This window comes from Melozone crissalis, unplaced genomic scaffold (assembly GCF_028551555.1).
Source record: "Melozone crissalis strain CALT ecotype California unplaced genomic scaffold, PUWL_Pcris_2 ptg000032l_1, whole genome shotgun sequence".
NCBI classification, from domain to species: domain Eukaryota; kingdom Metazoa; phylum Chordata; class Aves; order Passeriformes; family Passerellidae; genus Melozone; species Melozone crissalis.
The window spans coordinates 4,191,584-4,209,334 of NW_026535810.1; the positions used below are offsets into that span (position 1 = coordinate 4,191,584).

General features: G+C 43.5%; 1 pseudogene; it reads left to right on the plus strand.

Annotated features, from left to right (window-relative positions):
• The first annotated feature begins 293 nt into the window (after positions 1-293).
• LOC128940069 (histo-blood group ABO system transferase 2-like) lies at positions 294-14,107 on the plus strand (annotated as a pseudogene).
• The last annotated feature ends 3,644 nt before the right edge of the window (positions 14,108-17,751 follow it).

Below are 17,751 nucleotides of genomic sequence, written 5' to 3' on the forward strand. Positions count from 1 at the left end.
GTATGAGAATTATTGCTTTGAACAATTAAAAATGGTTTACTATACTATTGTAAAATGAGAGCTCACTGTGTAAATATGTAGTATGTATTATAAATACCTAGATGTCAAACTTTCTATCTAGAAAAACTAATTTTTCTCTGTATTATGTCCAGACTTGCAGTGCAAAACAAAATACTTATTCAGTATTTCATAACCAGTATTTGCTGCCTTTTTGTTTTTGTGTTTGTTTTGGGTTTTTTCCCCACTTTGCTGTCAATCCAGAGTTCACAATCTTGCTTTGCAGCACTAAGGAGATGGGAATGACAAAATTACATGGCCTGGCTATTCTAGTGACAGCAGGGATCACTGGTGCAATCTGGTGGGTGTTTAACCTTTGACAATTATTCTCAACAAGAATTTCTTTCTACTGCCCAGACTCAGACAGGTTTCTTCTAACTAATGCAGGTACAATGTAAGCTTTGAATTTACACAAATTCAAAATCTCCTTTTACATTCAAAATATGAAAATAAGCAAGGTGTGAACACTTTTAACCTTTTCTGTGAAATTCTAAAAGTCTGAATAATTATATATAATACATTATATATAAAAATATACATTTTATATATAATATTATATATCTATAAAAGATATGTTATATATTTTATATATATTTATTTATATATATATATATATATATATATATAATATCGAGAATATTTCAAGTATTCTTCAATCTAAAAATGTTGTTTCGTGGTGGTTGGTTTCATGCCAACATTGAAATCTGAGCACTGATTGGTTTGACTTCAAACTCCCAAAATCTCACTTCCTTTCAAACCAGGACAGGTGTGTATTCAGTGTTCTGGAGCCTGAAATCAGAGCAGGTGGGGTTAATTCAGAGTTGGCTGGAACAATATTGAAGATCTGTTCCAGTTGTAGGAATCAAGACAAATTTTCAGCCATTCTTTCTCTGCAGCAGAGCATCAAATGCTCAAATGTGAGCACAAATGCTCACATTTTTGTTTAAATTTACACTCAGATCCCACAGAATGGCCAGAGCCAAGGGGTGCTGTGAATATCTGGATTCAAGAGGCAGCTGCAGAGTTCTGGCATCAGCTGAGACCAAGCTCTGCTCAAAGCACACACATTTCCTTTGGTGCAAACAGTCTGGGGCAAATTAAATGACTCGCAGATCCTCAGAGCTGATTGATCTTCAGATAACTTTAGGCTAAACTCCTGTGTGAAAAACACCAATCACTTTTTAATAAAATTTTAAAAATTTAATAGTAATAAAATGGTTATAAAAATAGTAATATAACTGGAGTAATGAAAATTTTGACAATTTGGATTAGGACAATACGAGACAAAAAAACCCCAAAGAGTTACAGACATCTGGGTGCCTCTTTCTGGGCAAAATAAGCCCAAAAAAGGACCCATATGAACAGAGGATTACCCCTTAAAAGCAACAGCCTGTTGCATATTCATACACCTCATACATGATGCGTAAATTCCATTCAAACACAGGATTCTGTCTGGTCAGTGTCAGCTTCTTCCTCTGAATCCTAACAGCGTCTTCAGGGCGGAGCGAGGTGGGAAGAAGTTCATTTCCTCTGATAAGGGAGCAATAAATTCTCTTTCTCTGAAAGATTCAGGTGTCCTGTGGCTGCTGAGTCCTCTCTTTAAAAAGTCTCTTACATGGCACAGTTTCTATTTTAACATTATGTTATAACCTAAAACTCTATTTAACACACTACTTAAGAAAATTAATACAGCATCACTTTCTGACATAACACATATAATATTCATTTTAATATTTTCCAAAAGCCAATCATAAAATACACATTTTTTGCATCCTGTCTTGAAACAGCTGGGATTTGCAAATCCTCATCACCATACTGACCCCACAAATGTTCTGTTAGATTTGTTTTATAGTTTCAGTCACAATGGAAGTGGGTGAGAGGTTGATTTTGGTTTTATCATTGACTCATTGCCTTCTTATCCTGTCCAAGGTACCACTACCCTTTCTCCCCAGCCAGAGCTCAGGAACACAAAGCCTCCCCTGGAGATGATTCAGTCCTGTAAGTTCATTCTGCAAAATGAAAAAGTAATAAAAGAGGTATGGACATACAGGAGAGCGTCACAGACATATTTTATGAAAAATCCTTCTGTTAGGATGTTTTCTCCTGACAAGCTGAGAGGCCTCAGAAGTGAAATGTGAACAATGGTTATCTGCTGCTGTGGAATGCAACAGGTGCATCTGTGATTGGTCTCATGTGGTTGTTTTTAATTAATGGCCAATCACAGTCAGCTGGCTCAGACTCTCTGGTCAGTCACAAGACTTTATTATGATTCCATTTCTTTCCTTTCAAGCCTTCTGATTAAATTCTTTCTTCTATTCATTAAGTATCGTTCTAATATATAATTTTCTTTTAATATAATATATATAATAAAATAATAAATCAAGCCTTCTGAAACATGGAGTCAAGATTCTCATCTCTTCCCTCATCCTGGTACCCCTGCAAACACCACCACAGGAATGAGTTTACCAAAGGATCAGTCCAGGCCGTGAGGACAACACTCACCTAAAAGACTCCTTTTTAGGCACCAGATCCATGCCCTGGAAGTGCAAATTTCCATTTTGATATGAGCCACCCTGCAGGGTCACATTGTATATGAACTCATGTAAATAAAAAAATAGTGCTTGTGGTGGAGTCTGGATGCTCACTGACATTGAACCACACAAAGATCTCTTGCGGTGCTCATCTCTCATAAAAAAAAAAAAATCTGGAACTTCTGTGCCACAATTCATTTATGTACCCTTTATTTCTCCCTGTATAATATTTCCAATATTTTTTTTTTATTTTCATTTGCAGAAAAATAGATGAAACATCTCTGATGCTTCCATGGTAAGTGCACCTGCTCTGGCACAATGGAATATCATGACCATGAAATCCCATTGATGTCAGAAACACAGAGTGGCACTGACAGGATAGCCGAGAGCCAGACTGAATGAAATAGAAGCCTGACTAGAAAATCAACTCTTCCATAAACCATCAAAAATGCATAGATGAAGAATCTGTAATTTGTTACTTTCAGAAAGGAAACCAGGTAATGATGATGAAAGTTGAAAATATTTTGGTTTAATTTTATCTTAATTCAGTTTTTTGCATCCTCTGTCACAACTCAGAAGCCAAAAAGTCAAAATACTATTTTTTGTGATGGCAGTCACCATCATACCTGATGTGTAAACACCTATGGAATTAACATTTTTGGTCACTGGGATAAATTATTTTCTGGAATTGCCTATTCAGAAATCTGTGCTGCAATCAGAAACCTATGCTGTGATTTCAAAGTGAGACTGGAATGATTAATTCAGTGTTACATCTGTGTTTGTTTTGATGAATTTCCTGGGCCATCTCAAGCCTGCCTTCATTGCCAAGCCCTTGCAGGAGGAGGGATGTGCTGGTGCTGACACCATGGCTGGCTCCAGTTGTCTGGGAAGGCACGTTCAGCAGAGACATCCTGGATGCTCAATATCTGCAGAAGAACCTGGTCACTGGAGTGGTCACTTTTGCTGTTGAAAAGTACTGGTTTGTCCTTTATTTCTTGTCAAATAGTTAAACCTCTCTGCAGTACTGCTGGTGGAGCATGATTGTATCTGCAAGGGGTGAAGGAAGGAATGATGAATCTGACTACAGGTTCTCAGAAGGCTAATTTATTATTATTTTTATTTTATTTTATTTTATTTTATTTTATTTTATTTTATATACTTTGACTATCATATATAATTATTAATTTTATATATAATTAATTATTATATATTATCTTAAAAATATTATACTATACCAAAGGATACAGAAAGGATACTTACTGAATGCTAAAAAGATAGTAATGAAAATTATATATATTCTATATATAAATTATACATATATGATTACATATATTATTATATATATAATTACATATACTATGTATATCTTATATAAAAATAACAATATATAATTTATATAAAAATAATAATATATAATGTTATATAAAAATTACATATAATAATTAATTATATGTATAATTAATTTTTATATATTATATTATAAATACTATACTATACTAAAGGATACAGAAAGGATTCTTACTGAATGCTAAAAAAAAAATAATAATGAAAACTCCTGACTCTTTCCAGAGTCTCCACAGAGCTTGGCCCCAACTGGCCAAAGAGTGAAAACAGCTCACAGCAGAGTAATATTTTCCTCTTTGAGCCAGGTCTCATAAGCTCTTGGAGATTTATATCACACCCAAGATAGCTCAGCTAGCTTAGAAGGCATAAAATCAGCAGGATGGCTTCTGTGGTAGTGTTGGAAACAAAAAGGTATAATAAAAGGCAAAATAACAAAACTCTTTGCAGAGAAAAACCCAGCAGCTGTGTTAAATAAAGGACACTAACATCATAAAAAGGAGCAATAGATAGAAAAAGAGAAAGAAAATGAATTTGAAAAGCTGTCACTCCTCAGCAGAAGGAGCCTCTCCCTTCTCTTCCTTTCCATGTCTCTTAGCTATGTCCAGTTCATCGAAGGGTTCATGAGCTCTGCCAACAAATACTTCCTTGCTGGGCACCCCGTGAACTTCTACCTGTTCACAGACTGTCCCGAGAAGGTCTCCCACCTTCAGATGGCCCCTGAGAACCACCTGTTTGTCACCCCTGTCCAGCATGACCCCAGGTGGCAGGACATCTCCAGGAGCCGCATGGACATCCTCAGCTCCTACACCAGAGCCAGTTCCAGCACGAGGTGGATTATCTGTACTCCGTGGATATCAATGTCCAGCTCCTGGCACACATTGGCGTGGAGATCATCGATGCCTTGGTGGCCACCATCAGCTCCTGGCAGGTCACCCCACAGCAGGAGGACAAAGCCTCTGAGAAACACTCTGAGTCACAACCTGCCGTCCCTGAGGGACAAGGGGACTTCCACTACACTGCCAGCTTCTATGGGGGCAGCGTGGCTGAGGTGTACAAGCTGAGCAGAGCCTGCTCTGCAGGGCTGCTGCAGGACAGAGAAAATGGCATTGAGGGTCCCTGGCACCACGAGAGCCACCTCAACAGGTACCTCCTGCAGCACAAACCCACCCGGCTGCTGTCCCCAGAGTACTACTGGGACACAGAGCTGAGCTCCAGCAGCGTCCTGGTGAAGAGGACGTGCCCTGTGCACCAGCACAGCCAGAGGCAAGCTCCTCAAACAAAGAGTGTGAGGCCTTTCTTCTTCTCTGTCTGAAGCTTCCCTCATCTGCTCTTGGGAAGGATGAAAGTTTGACAAGAAAGTCTCACAGATATGTGTGCTTAGCAGAAAGATTTTTAAATGTAGAGTCTGATGAAGGAATAGAGATGGAAGCAAGTTTTAGTATAGAAGTGTCGGAGGAAGGAGACCCAGACACCAATTGGTTCATCCAAGTCCGATTTATTGATCGAATACGGCGGGTTAAATATAGTTCTTAATAAGCTTCATACATATTGCAAAAGTTGAGCTCAGGATTGGTTAGTTACATATCAACAACTACACCTACTTCTACATTCTTGTGCTTATTCTTCTGTTACATTCTGCAGATATTCAGGACTAATCTCACCTCCCTTTCCTCATGTTGCAGCAAGGCCATCCGGCATTCTTGCCTGTCAGCAGTCACTGAATCAGAGACTGCTGATCTCCCTCTTTCAGCTTAACCAGTGGCATTATGTCAGTATGGCCTTTCTCAGCTAACCAACTCTTAATAAAATCCTCCACATTTCCCCCGTTTTCTTCTTGAGCAAGAAGACTAGTCTGCATTTTTGCTATCATACGACTGACCATGTTTTGAATACAATTAAAGACACAAGGCAAAATAAGCAAAAACAGTAAAACTACACCCAGTAGTCCTATAGCATAGATCACAATGTTCCTTAGCCATGGTCCAAGCCCTAAGCCTTTAAGCCATTCGTCAATTCCTAAACCTTCTTCTTCTTTGAGATTGTGAAGTCCCTGTTGTAGTTCTTTTATCTTAGTATGAATGGACACCGAATGATCAGACAAATTCATACAACACATTCCCTCAAATTCTTCACATCCATGCCCTTGTGCTAAGAGCAAAAAGTCTACAGCAGCTCTATTTTGTAAAACAGTATGGTTAACACTTTGCACATCTGCAGTCATCATATCCAGAATTTGGGATGTCTTGTTCAGCTCATTTCTTGTCCAGCACCCTAATTGTTTTGCTAAATTCATAGCTTTATTGGCAGATCTTCCTGGTAAGATAGTTGAAACTACTACTTGTCTGAATGTACCCCAAAACTTTGGATCTCCTATCTGGCTGCAGTCCAAGTCATGTATACTACGCCTTTTCCTGTTTGATGCTTGACTGAGCTGCATTAGCAAGGATACATTAGGGTGAAACAAGGACAATTTTCCCAAATAACAGGGTCCACCCTGTGGCTTAGCTGGTACACCATTCCACGCCCTGTCTCCACAAATTAGAAATATTCCTGTAGGTAATTTCATTGGTGCCGTGATGTTTGTGCCGTTACATTGACTGTAATGCTGTGGAGAGAATTCACTCAAATTCAGGGATGAATCCAAGGTGGCCCATGTGTCTTTAGGTTGATTTAAATTTTGAACATCCAAGGGTTTGAAACTAAACTATCCTCCAGCTGTAATGTTAGGCATACTGGCATTTGCACTTCCAAAAAGATCTAATTCTTCAGGAGGAGAATGCAAGGAGGTGTTAAGTGATTGGATTAGTAAGCATTGGCGATAGCCATCACTCTGACCCGCAGTATATCCTTGCTGTGCTGGCAATGTGATGTTTGACATGTTCCCACCAGGCATGTTAGAAATGGGTTAGTGACTCCTCCAAGACTAAGACAAAGCGATGATTGATTAATTTGATTAGCAAGTGTTACCCATAGATTTTCTCTTGGCTGACTAAAATGCGTTATTCCTACTGCTTCACTTGCTACAGCATTGAGCAATATAATAAAAACAAACCTCATTTTTCTTTCTGCTTTCTCTGTTTTTCCTTTCTTCGTTGTCTTTTCCCTGGTTTGTTAGAATGTCTATTGTAAGGCTGAGTCAATTTCTGAATACACTGGTCTAATTCCAAATCAGCATCCTTGCTTACGGGTATAGCGTGAGGTAAGTTTAAAGGCAAATCAGCTTTATAGCGAGCTGCTATGATGCGTGAGGATGTAGTAATTTCAAGCTCTCTAAGTACTTGCTGTAATTTCCACCTTATATGTGCTATAGCCACTTGTTCTGCACTCTCAAAAAGCTTTAATCCTGCCCTTCCTGGCAGGCCAGTACTTTGCTCAAGAGCTCTAACCCAGACAAAATCTTGAATCCACTTCCCAAAACAAGGTCTACACCATAAATTTCCTATTGATCTTTGTGAGTACCAATAAACCTTATTACAATCAGCACAATGCACAGCTACCCAAGCATAGCACTTATCATTATCCTTTTTGCAAACATAACAAGGAAGTGTATATAGGAAAGGATCAGTATTAAAATTTGTCTGTGTGATCCAATCCAACCAGTTCAATGGTGGTGATTGCAAAGCCTCTTCAGCTTTCTTACTATATACAGCTACCAATTCAAGCTCCTTCTTTAATGCAACATGTATCTTATCTCATAATCGCTGTTCTTGTTCTTCAACACCTATAGCATGCCACGAAGCAGGGTCCCGTGGAGCTACAGCATCCCACAAGGCAGGGTCCCATAGATGTGAAATTGCCCTAATCATAGAAAGCTAATTAGCAATCACTAATAGCCTTATTTAGATGAGGTCGTTCCCTATCTTACCTTCTTTTTCTTATCTGTTTTCAGTTTTGCTGCTCCTAATTTCACTGGTGCTGTTACTTGCAAACTTAATTTTTGCAACTTTTCAATGCAGCAGTCTAGTGCTCTTTCAGAATTCCCTCTGAAGGACCCTACAATCGAACGTTGCGTTAAAGGTACTAATTTTCTACACCTTACAGAGACTATACGTGATTTACCTTGAACCTTAATTCTATTCACAACACATTGTACTTCCCATCGATAATAAGCAAGAATTTTTTTGTTCAGGAGACTCATAAAGATTTAAAGCTACATATGCATTTAGCCCTGTTTGTCTCCTTAATTCATCTTGCCAGCTTTTACCCCACGTGTGCTCGTGCTTACAAATGTGACACCACAAATCCCATAATAATGATTGTTCTATCCAAAAAGTTCTATCACAACCCCTACAATATAGGGCTATCCAGGCAGCACAGTGTGGATCGTGACAGTCAAGGCAATGTTCCTTTGCTGGATTTGTTAAACGAAAAGTTGATAATGAGTCAATAAAACCAATCGGCTCCTGGGCCGTCCGATAGTGACGTGTCAGTGCTCTGTCCAACACTTTCAAGTGTCCCTTCAACTATAACAGTAGTGATCGTAGGATTAGAAACAGTTTCTTCCCCAGTAGCTCCTTGTCCTCCTCCGTGAGACAGTCCACCAGAGGCTGTATCAAAAACAGGTTTAGTCCACTTAGCAGGCACCCACAAAGGCCCTGTAGGTGAGGAAACACAAAGATATCCCCGACCCCAGTATAATACTTTTGCAGGTTTTTCCCATAATCCTGTAGTCGGGTTTTAATTTCCTGACCTGACCTCGGATGATGTTTAATTGCAGGAGGGGATATCGTCTTCCCCAAAAATACATAAATGATTGATCACATACAGAACCTTAGCCAAACATGATTGTGGGTCCTTTATATCTTGATGCTTTTCAATATACTACTTAAGGGTACCATTTGCTCTTTCCACTATTGCCTATCCAGTAGGAGAGTGTGGAATACCTGTCACATGCCTAACAGACCACTGATTCAACAATTTCTGGACCCTAGCACTCACATAAGCTCGACCATTATCCGTTTTGATACTCTTTGGGACTCCCATGACAGCAAAGCAACTTAACAGGTGCCTGATAACATGTGTAGCTTTTTCTCCTGCCTGAGCCGTAGCCCATATGTAATGATTATATGTATCTATAGTGACATGCACACACTTAACTTTACCAAATCTAGCTATATGTGTAACATCCATTTGCCATTTCTCATTTATTTCTAAACCTCGAGGATTAACTCCAATGCCTAAACTTATTCTACCATTATGATAACTACATGTTGGACATGCTCTAACAATGGCTTTAGCTTCTGACAAACAGCTCAAAGTGCTTTGCTAATCCCTTTGCATTTTGATGATATTTACTATGTGCTTCTCTGGCCAATGTATGCTTATCAATAGGACAAGAGTTATCAATGGGTAAAGTAACCAATTTGTCTGCACGTTCATTCCCTTCTCCTAAACCTTCAGACCATTTATGGCTCCTAATATGAATCACAGAATACACTGCATTTCTCTCTCGTAAAGCTTTCCTTAATTGTATCAATAACTCATACAATCGTTTATTATTCACTCCCTTAATTGCTGCTTCCTCTATTCGTCTGGCTACTCCGGCAACATACATAGAGTCTGTGACCACATTTAAAGGCTCCTGTAAGTTGGACACTGCCCATACTACTGCCAACAATTCCAAAGTTTGTAAACTATCTGCAGGATCTGCTGTAAGAAGTTGATGCTTCCATAGTCCTTTTTCTTGCCAGGTGACAGCAGCACGCCTTGATTTCTTTCCTGCATCTGTAAAAGCTGTAATAGCTCCTGTATCCAATAATCCATAAAGGGTTATGCTTTGATGCCCATGGGTAATTTCCACTTTTTGTTTTGGTCTATTTTGTAAATCCACAGTTAAAAGTGTAACACCAGTAGAGCCAAAATCCTTTTCATCCCGTGTTTGTCCAGTAAATGATGGTATACCAGATGTCATTTGTGATAGTGGTATTAATTGTGCAATGCGTTGTCCTTTTGTTATTTTAATAGGAGGATAAAGGGTGTAAACCATGATTTGTATTTCCCCTGTATAATCCACATCGATAACACCAGGCAATACAAATAATCCCAGCATAGTTATTGAAGAACGTCCTAATAACAATGCTCCGCATCTTTATCCATTTAATATAAGAGGACCCTTTACTCCAGTTTGTATCCTCTCAGGCCGGTTCGTCATTAGTGTGACGTCTACTGCTGCTGATAAAACCAAACCGAGGCTCTCTGCTGTTGCTGTTGCAGACAGGAGGTGACAGTGATGTTACGGCAGCAGCTGATGTCTCTGATGTCACGGCGGTTCTTGTGTCTGGGCGCGTATGTCCCTCATTGCCGCATCAGTAACACTTGATGAATGGTCTCGAGCTCTGCGTGTCCACCAGTGAGCCGCTTCGGAGAGGAGCAAGAGCAGCTAACACCTGATTCTGAGCAGCTAACACCTGATTTTGAGTAGACTCTGCTTGCCTTTGTAACCCTAATCCTAATTCCTTTAAAGTTTCTACTATAAATGCCTGTGAAGCTGTTGGCATTAATGCCATTCGCTCTAAAGCTTCCTCAGTAGTCCAATTTGCCCCTAAAGTAGCTAACACTCTTGCATTTGCTTAACAGGTTCACTTTTTACTCCAAACTAACCATAGAACGTAATTGAGCTAACATCTTCCAATCTAAGGGAGTATATTCCGCTATATTATGTGTAAGGTTCCCCTGTGCATCATACTGTGGTGTGTATGTGACCGGACATGCAAGATTAGAAGCTACTTCCACCGCCTCGCCATCCCCCATCTGCATTACTTCTTTTGCCACAGCAGCCCAAGCTTCCCTCCTCTGTTTAGGCATCTCCCCCCATAGGTCACTGTGTGCCCCCGGGATGGGATCTGACTCTTTAAGGGTGCTATGCTGCTGGCACTTCGGTACCGAGACCGAGTTCTCGCACGGGGAAGGCGGTGGAGCAGGAGCTGACTCGCACGGGGGAAGCGGCCCCCCCCGCTGCTGGAGCTGACAGTGAAACCGGAGACGACTCGCGCGGGGGAAGTGGCCCCCCCGCGGAGGCGGCCCGCTCGGGGGAAGCGGCGGAGGCAAAGGTGGCGGCGGAGGCGAAGCTGGCCTGCTCCCACCCCCACCATCCGACCCGCCTGAAGCTGGCGGCGGAGGCAAAGCTGGCTTGCTCCCACCCCCACCATCCAACTCGCCCTCCTCCCCCTCTGACAGGAAGGGTGCAGATGGTTCCACTGTATCTAAGGGAAAATTTTCCACACCATTTTGCTGGGGACCCTTAGGCATAAGTATCTGAGTTACAGAAGGTGCTAAGGGATCATCCTCACGACCATACCCTATATTCCTCTTATGAGCTTCTGTCGCCCTTTCTGCTGCCTTTCTCTCAGAGACCTGCTGAAGTAACGTATTATACACAACCCGCCATAACTTGCCAAATATCTTTGCTGACTTATCATCATCTAACACTGTATCCCACAGGATATCCCCAAACCTTTTCCACTCTACTATCTCATGAACTGTATATGAATTAGCAAAAATTGCTTTAGAATAACCATAAGCTAATAACCCTGGTAATTCCTTTTTAAAATCTATCCCTTTTACTCCTCGCCTTTCTAAATATGAGGAGAAGGAATCGTATGTCGCTTGCCTATCCATACCTATATATCAGCGCGTGCTGTTGCAGCCTTCCAGGCTCTCGGCGACACGTAGAGACTTGAGATACCTTTTGTAATCCTCAAGGGTGCTTTTAAAATCCGGCACCGTCCCGGCTGCAAGGACTCTCACCCAACTTCCCCGACCGTGGCGAATTTATAATCCAAGAGAGCGAACGTTCAGAATGCTGCCTTTGCCCGCATTCTCCACCATTTGTCGGAGGAAGGAGACCCAGACACCAATTGGTTCATCCAAGTCCGATTTATTGATCGAATACGGCGGGTTAAATATAGTTCTTAATAAGCTTCATACATATTGCAAAAGTTGAGCTCAGGATTGGTTAGTTACATATCAACAACTACACCTACTTCTACATTCTTGTGCTTATTCTTCTGTTACATTCTGCAGATATTCAGGACTAATCTCACCTCCCTTTCCTCATGTTGCAGCAAGGCCATCCGGCATTCTTGCCTGTCAGCAGTCACTGAATCAGAGACTGCTGATCTCCCTCTTTCAGCTTAACCAGTGGCATTATGTCAGTATGGCCTTTCTCAGCTAACCAACTCTTAATAAAATCCTCCACATAGAAGAAAAGAATTGCTGAGCCAGTCTTACTGGATAACCAAGGAGGCAAAGGGTGTGTTAGTTAGAAGGGGTTTTTATGGCTTAGAGCAAAGGATAAACCCATCTCAAACAAGAAAATGTTTTTACCAAGCACAAAGATAGACAGGCAAACAAGTCAGCGAAGTTGCAAGTAGAAAAAAGGTCTCAGAATTTTCCACTGCAGGAAAACTGAAAAACAACTTCCAGCTTAAATTGTAATGTATTAACGTTGAGTGATTGGAGAACAGTAACATGAATATGGTAATTACAGTAGTTATGATAGGCTAGAGATAAAAGTTAAGGTATAGATTGGTTCTACTGTATGAAGATGCTCAGCAAAGAGAAGTATAGAATGCAATGTAACTAAAAGAAAAATATATAATGCATTGGAACCAAAAGTATAGAATGCATTGGAACCTAAACTAAGGGTCTCTGGAGCTGACAGCTGTAGGCACAGCTCTGTTGCCCATGACCCTGGACTGCTGTAACCTCTTGGATGGAATAAACTGCATTTTGTATACAATAAACTGTATTTTGAAGAGCCACCTGGAGTCCCACATCCCTCATTTCAGCTCTTAAAATCTGCCTCATGATCATCATGAAAGGGACACAGATTGGGGACCACCAAAGAAAAAGGATCCTTGTGTGAAATTCTGGCCCTGCTGGAGAAAGTTGCTTGCCAAGGACCCCAAGGCCTGAGCACATTGCTGAGCTGTTGTTCACAGGTGTGTTTGCTGCATGCTACACTGAACCTGGTGAAAAGATTTATGGGGGAGGCATTTTAATGGTGGTATGTGCCTTATTGCAATTTCATTCCTTAAGAATACAGATTTGAAAACAGAACAAGGAGACAACATCGTGCTCAAACCTGGTTTGTCCAAAACTGGGCAGTAAAAGGTTACTGAAAGAGGGCCAGACAAGAGGAATCTGTGTGATTTGATGAGTTTTCAGATAAAGATTGGTGTGAACATTCAGCTGAAGCATTCTGGGGAATTGAGTTAGTTGGTCACTAATTTACTTAACTAGCTACTTAGGCAAAAGTAATCAAATAATTTTAGATCAATGGAAAAGGACACAGATTTAGATGTAAGACTCAGAAAAAGTCAATTCTGGTATGAACCAGCCCTTTTGAATCACTTCAGAGAGCACAGATGATGTTGGTCCCATGAAATCAGAGTGCTGAATTAGGTGAGATGGCCTTTGAGCCAGGACTGTGGGAAAGACAGCCAAGAGCCGTGGAAGAACATAGCCTTTGAGTCGAGGAGCTGTGACAGCCAAGAGCTGTGAAGAATACGGCCTTTGAGCAAAGAGCTGTGTGTGTGTTGTACGAGGCCTTTGAGTCTCGGGGTAAAATATGGATTGTGGGAAATGTATGTCTTGTACTTAAATATCTGTATCATATTTGAACATCTGTCAGCAAAAGAAAAAAGGGGAAATGTAGGAGGAGTCCTTGTAAAGCATATGTATTGTATAAGTGGCTGTTCCCCAGTCCTAGTTATTCTAAATGAGCTACAGCTGTGGAGTCCTTAGTTGGGCAGCAGCTGTGACTCATTTAGAATAACTAGGACTGGGGCACAGCCACTTATACAATACATATGCTTTACAAGGACTCCTGATACACAAAACCCCACCTGAAACCCCATTTAAGAGCGGGGGGCAATGCCCCTGACCTGTCCCAGGGCTCGGCAGGAGGTTTGTCCCTGGGAGACGCCCCTGTCCGGCCCTGCCTCTCCCGGAGTGTCCCCGTTGTCCCGCAGGAGCTGGAGGAGCGCAGCCCACGGGGTCCGCAGGTGCTCAAAGCCACCTACGAGAAATTCGAGCTCCACCTGCGCGGGGGGGACGCGCTGGTCAAGAACTACGGGCTGCTCTCGTGCTTCAAAAAGGACCTGCACAAGGTGGAGACCTACCTGAAGGTGATGAGGTGCCGGCGCTACGGAGAGGGGAACTGCGCCCTCTGAGCCCGCCCCGCTCCAGGGAGAAGAAACTGGAGAATAAAACCCGCTACTGCCGACACGAGTCTGGCTTTGGGGGGCACGCGTCTGGATTTTTGGGGGCACGAGGCTGGCTCTTGTGGGGGAAAAAGTATGAGTTTTGGGGGACATGAGTCATGCTTTTGGGGAGCACAAATCTGGATTTTGTGGGGGTCGTGAGTCTGGCTTTTGGGGGGATCATGAGTCTGGCTTTTGGGGGACAGGAATCTGGGTTTTGGGGGGCACGGAATGTTCGGGGCATGGGAGGGGTGAGATGCTGCAGGGGGAGGTGTGATTTGGGGCTGGGAGGTGTATTTTGGGTTGGAGGATGAGGATTTGGAGCTAAGGAATGGGGATTTAGGTCTGAGAATTTGCTTGAATTCGGAGCTGGGGGAATTTGGGGTGGAGTTGGGAGAGGGGGATGAGGATTTGGGGCTGGGAGGTCAGATTTGGGGATAAACTTGGGACTACGGGGTGGATATGGGGTGGGGCACAATTGGGGCTGAGATGGGTGGATTTGTGGCTTTGGGGGAGATTTAGGGGTAGATTTGGGATTGGGTGGTGGATTTTGGGCTGTGAGGGGGGATTGGGGAGAGGATTTGGGGCTGAACAGCAGTTTGGGGCTGGGGGTGGATTTGGGGCTGCAAGGATGAATTAGGGCTTGGATTTAGGGTTGGGGCGGAGTTGGGACTGAGGGGAGTGAATTTGTGGCTTGGGAGGGATTTGGGGGTAGATTTGGGGCTGAGAGGCAGATTTGGGGCTGGGAAGGTGGATTTGGGGTCTGAGGAGGGTGGGGGCAGGGGTGAATTTGGAAGGTGCTGAGTCCAAGGTGGTTGGTTGGTGGTACTCATGAGGTGGGTGCTGGCACCAGCCTTGGCACAAGCCCTGAGCAGAGGATTTTCCTGTCACTGCATTTGGGACCACCACAGCTTCCCTGGGGAGGCTCAGTTTTGTGCCACAGCCCACTCACCTCCGCAGGTGCAGGCACTTATCACCACAAACCTCATGGCAAATGGGGAAAAGCTGACAGCAAGGGAAGCCCTGGCCCTGCAGGGTCATGCTTGTTATCGAAGCAGCTGAAATGAGGGCACACAGAGGTGTCCCCAAATCCCCTCAGTTGTTTTAACTTATTCCCAGTGCTCAGCTCCATCAGTGCTTGTCCTTGTGGTGCCATTTCCTGGGACCCTGATGTGCTTCTGCTTGTCCCATTAAAAGAAGGGTTTGCATTTCCTTGTCTGCTTGGAAGGAGCCAACTCCATGGTGGCTTTGGCTTCTCTGGAGCTGCTCCTGCCATGAGCCAGCCCTGGGCACTGCCAGGGAATGGTCCCAGTCCCCAGGCTGCCAGAGCTCCCAGGGATGCCCAGGGTGGGATTGTTGGGGTGTCTGTGCAGGGCCAGGGGAGGGACTGGATGATCCTTGGGGGTCCCTCCCACTCAGGATATTCTGACTCTTCCTGCAGTTTGCCTGGAGCAGTGTCTGCCCACCCTTGTGACACGTGGTTCCCTGTGGTGACATTGAGTCACCTGCTGTCCCTGGGCATGGATCCTTACTGAAGAGCAGCAGCAAAACTGGAGCTTTTTGGGGTTTGACACAACCAATACCCATCAGATTTTTTGTTGAGAAGATGGAATTTCTGCTGGCTTGCTGTCTCTCCACACTCCCCCTTGCAGGCCCTGCTCTCCAGCCCCTTCCAAAGGCACAGCAAGCTGTGGCCAGTACTGCCCCCAAGGGAAGGGAGCAGCAGAGTCAAACAGAAAGCTCTGTTCCTGCAGAACCATCCCTCAGCTCCCTGCCTGCTCCCTTCCCTTGGGACAGGGTGGGAGGCAATTAAGAACCCACCCTCCACAAAGCACTGTCCAGCCCGATGGAAAGGGGAACAGACAGGGATTTGGAAGGACTTGCTCAGGATGAGAGTGGCCGTGTGTCCTCCTGGCTCATTGCCTCGTGATGTCAGTCAGCCCTTCCGAAGCAGAAACATTCCCAAGTGGTAAATTCTAGGGAAGCTGCCCCTCATATATGGCAAAAATATGTGCACAGGGAGGAAACTAGAACACGTTGTAGAGAGGAATTTACACTTGATTTCTCTCCCAGGCCAATGAATTGTCTTTGGAACAGTTTGACCTCAAAGAAGAAGTTTTATTTGATCTCAGTTTTAATGATGCCACAGAATTAAAGCAGCTCTGTTTTCATCGTTTCCAAGAGTTTTGCAGTGTTTTATTAGGGATGAAAGTTTAATGTTCTGAGACACCATGTGCGTCGCATCCAATGTCTGCTTCTCCTCCAAATATGTAACAGCAACAGAAATGGGCAATAAACCTAAATGCTACTAAAATTAAGCCCCCAGATAAATGCTGGTTTTAGAAAGGAGGTGTTTTCCTGTCAACTTATTGAGGTCAGCTATATCTGGAACCAGCAGAGCTGCAGGATTATTTAGACAGAGTATCAGACGTGTGCAGCACTTCCAGAACAACAAAAGGAACAAACCCTCCCTGCAGGAGCCCACGTAAAGCCCAGAGCTGCTCTGAGAAAACTGGAGGGGGAAGGTGTCTTACCAGCAGGAGTAGCTGTGGGACTTATTTGCACAGGCACAGGAAAAGTATTTCTCTAAGAAGAGAAAAAAAAAAAAAGCCTTGTAATAAATGTGTTGAGCCACAAGAGTCTTGTCAACCACAGGTGTTGAACCCCAAGTAGTTGGGGCATTAACATTACGTAAAACAAAGGTTCCTTCTACTTTCAAACATGTTTTCCATTAAATGAAATGAGATTGTGTAACCATCTGAGGCAGCTCAAGCAATGGGAAGGGACACCAAGCTCACCAAATCATGAAGGGAGGGGGGTGTCTTAATTCATAACAAACTCCTGCCCAGGTATTTTGACCTCGCTTTGCAAAAAGAAAAGCTCGGGGATGAGCCACAGGAATGATGTGAAATCCCTCTTGAAATTAGAGAAATGTAACCTGTTTAACAACTAGAGAGAGCAAAGGGGTGATTTGCTACAGGAGAGATCACCTGGCCCTGGCTGAGCTTGAACCGCAAAGGCAAAGGTAAAGCAAAATCCAGTGTGAGGACACAGAACTTGGGGAACTCCAAGTGGGAAGATGTGGTGATTCATAAGGGAGTGACCAGGGAGCCTGGTATCTGTGAAGGTATATCCCTGCTGGGGCAATTTCTATATTCTATTGGCTTATAAATGCATCAAAATATGAAATTATCACCATCCCCAGCAGTGTCACCAGAGGGTGAGGGGGGAATTCTGCCCTGCTCAGGTGAGACCCCACCTGCAGAGCTGCCTCCAGCCCTGGGGTCCCCAACACAGGAAGGACGTGGAGCTGCTGCAGTGAGTCCAGAGGAGGCCACGGAGCTGCTCTGAGGGCTGGAGCCCCTCTGGAGCCAGGCTGGGACAGCTGGGGGTGCTCACTTGGAGAAGAGAAGGATCCAGGGAGAGCTCAGAGCCTCTTCAGGGCCTAAAGGGGCTCCAGGAGAGGAGAGGGATTTGGGACAAGGGGTGGAGGGACAGGACAAGGGGGAGTAGCTTCCCCAGGGTTAGATGGGATATTGGGAAGGAATATTCCCAAAATTCCGTGTGAGGGTGGGGAGGCCCTGGCAGAGGACTGAGCAGTAGGGGCAGGGCTA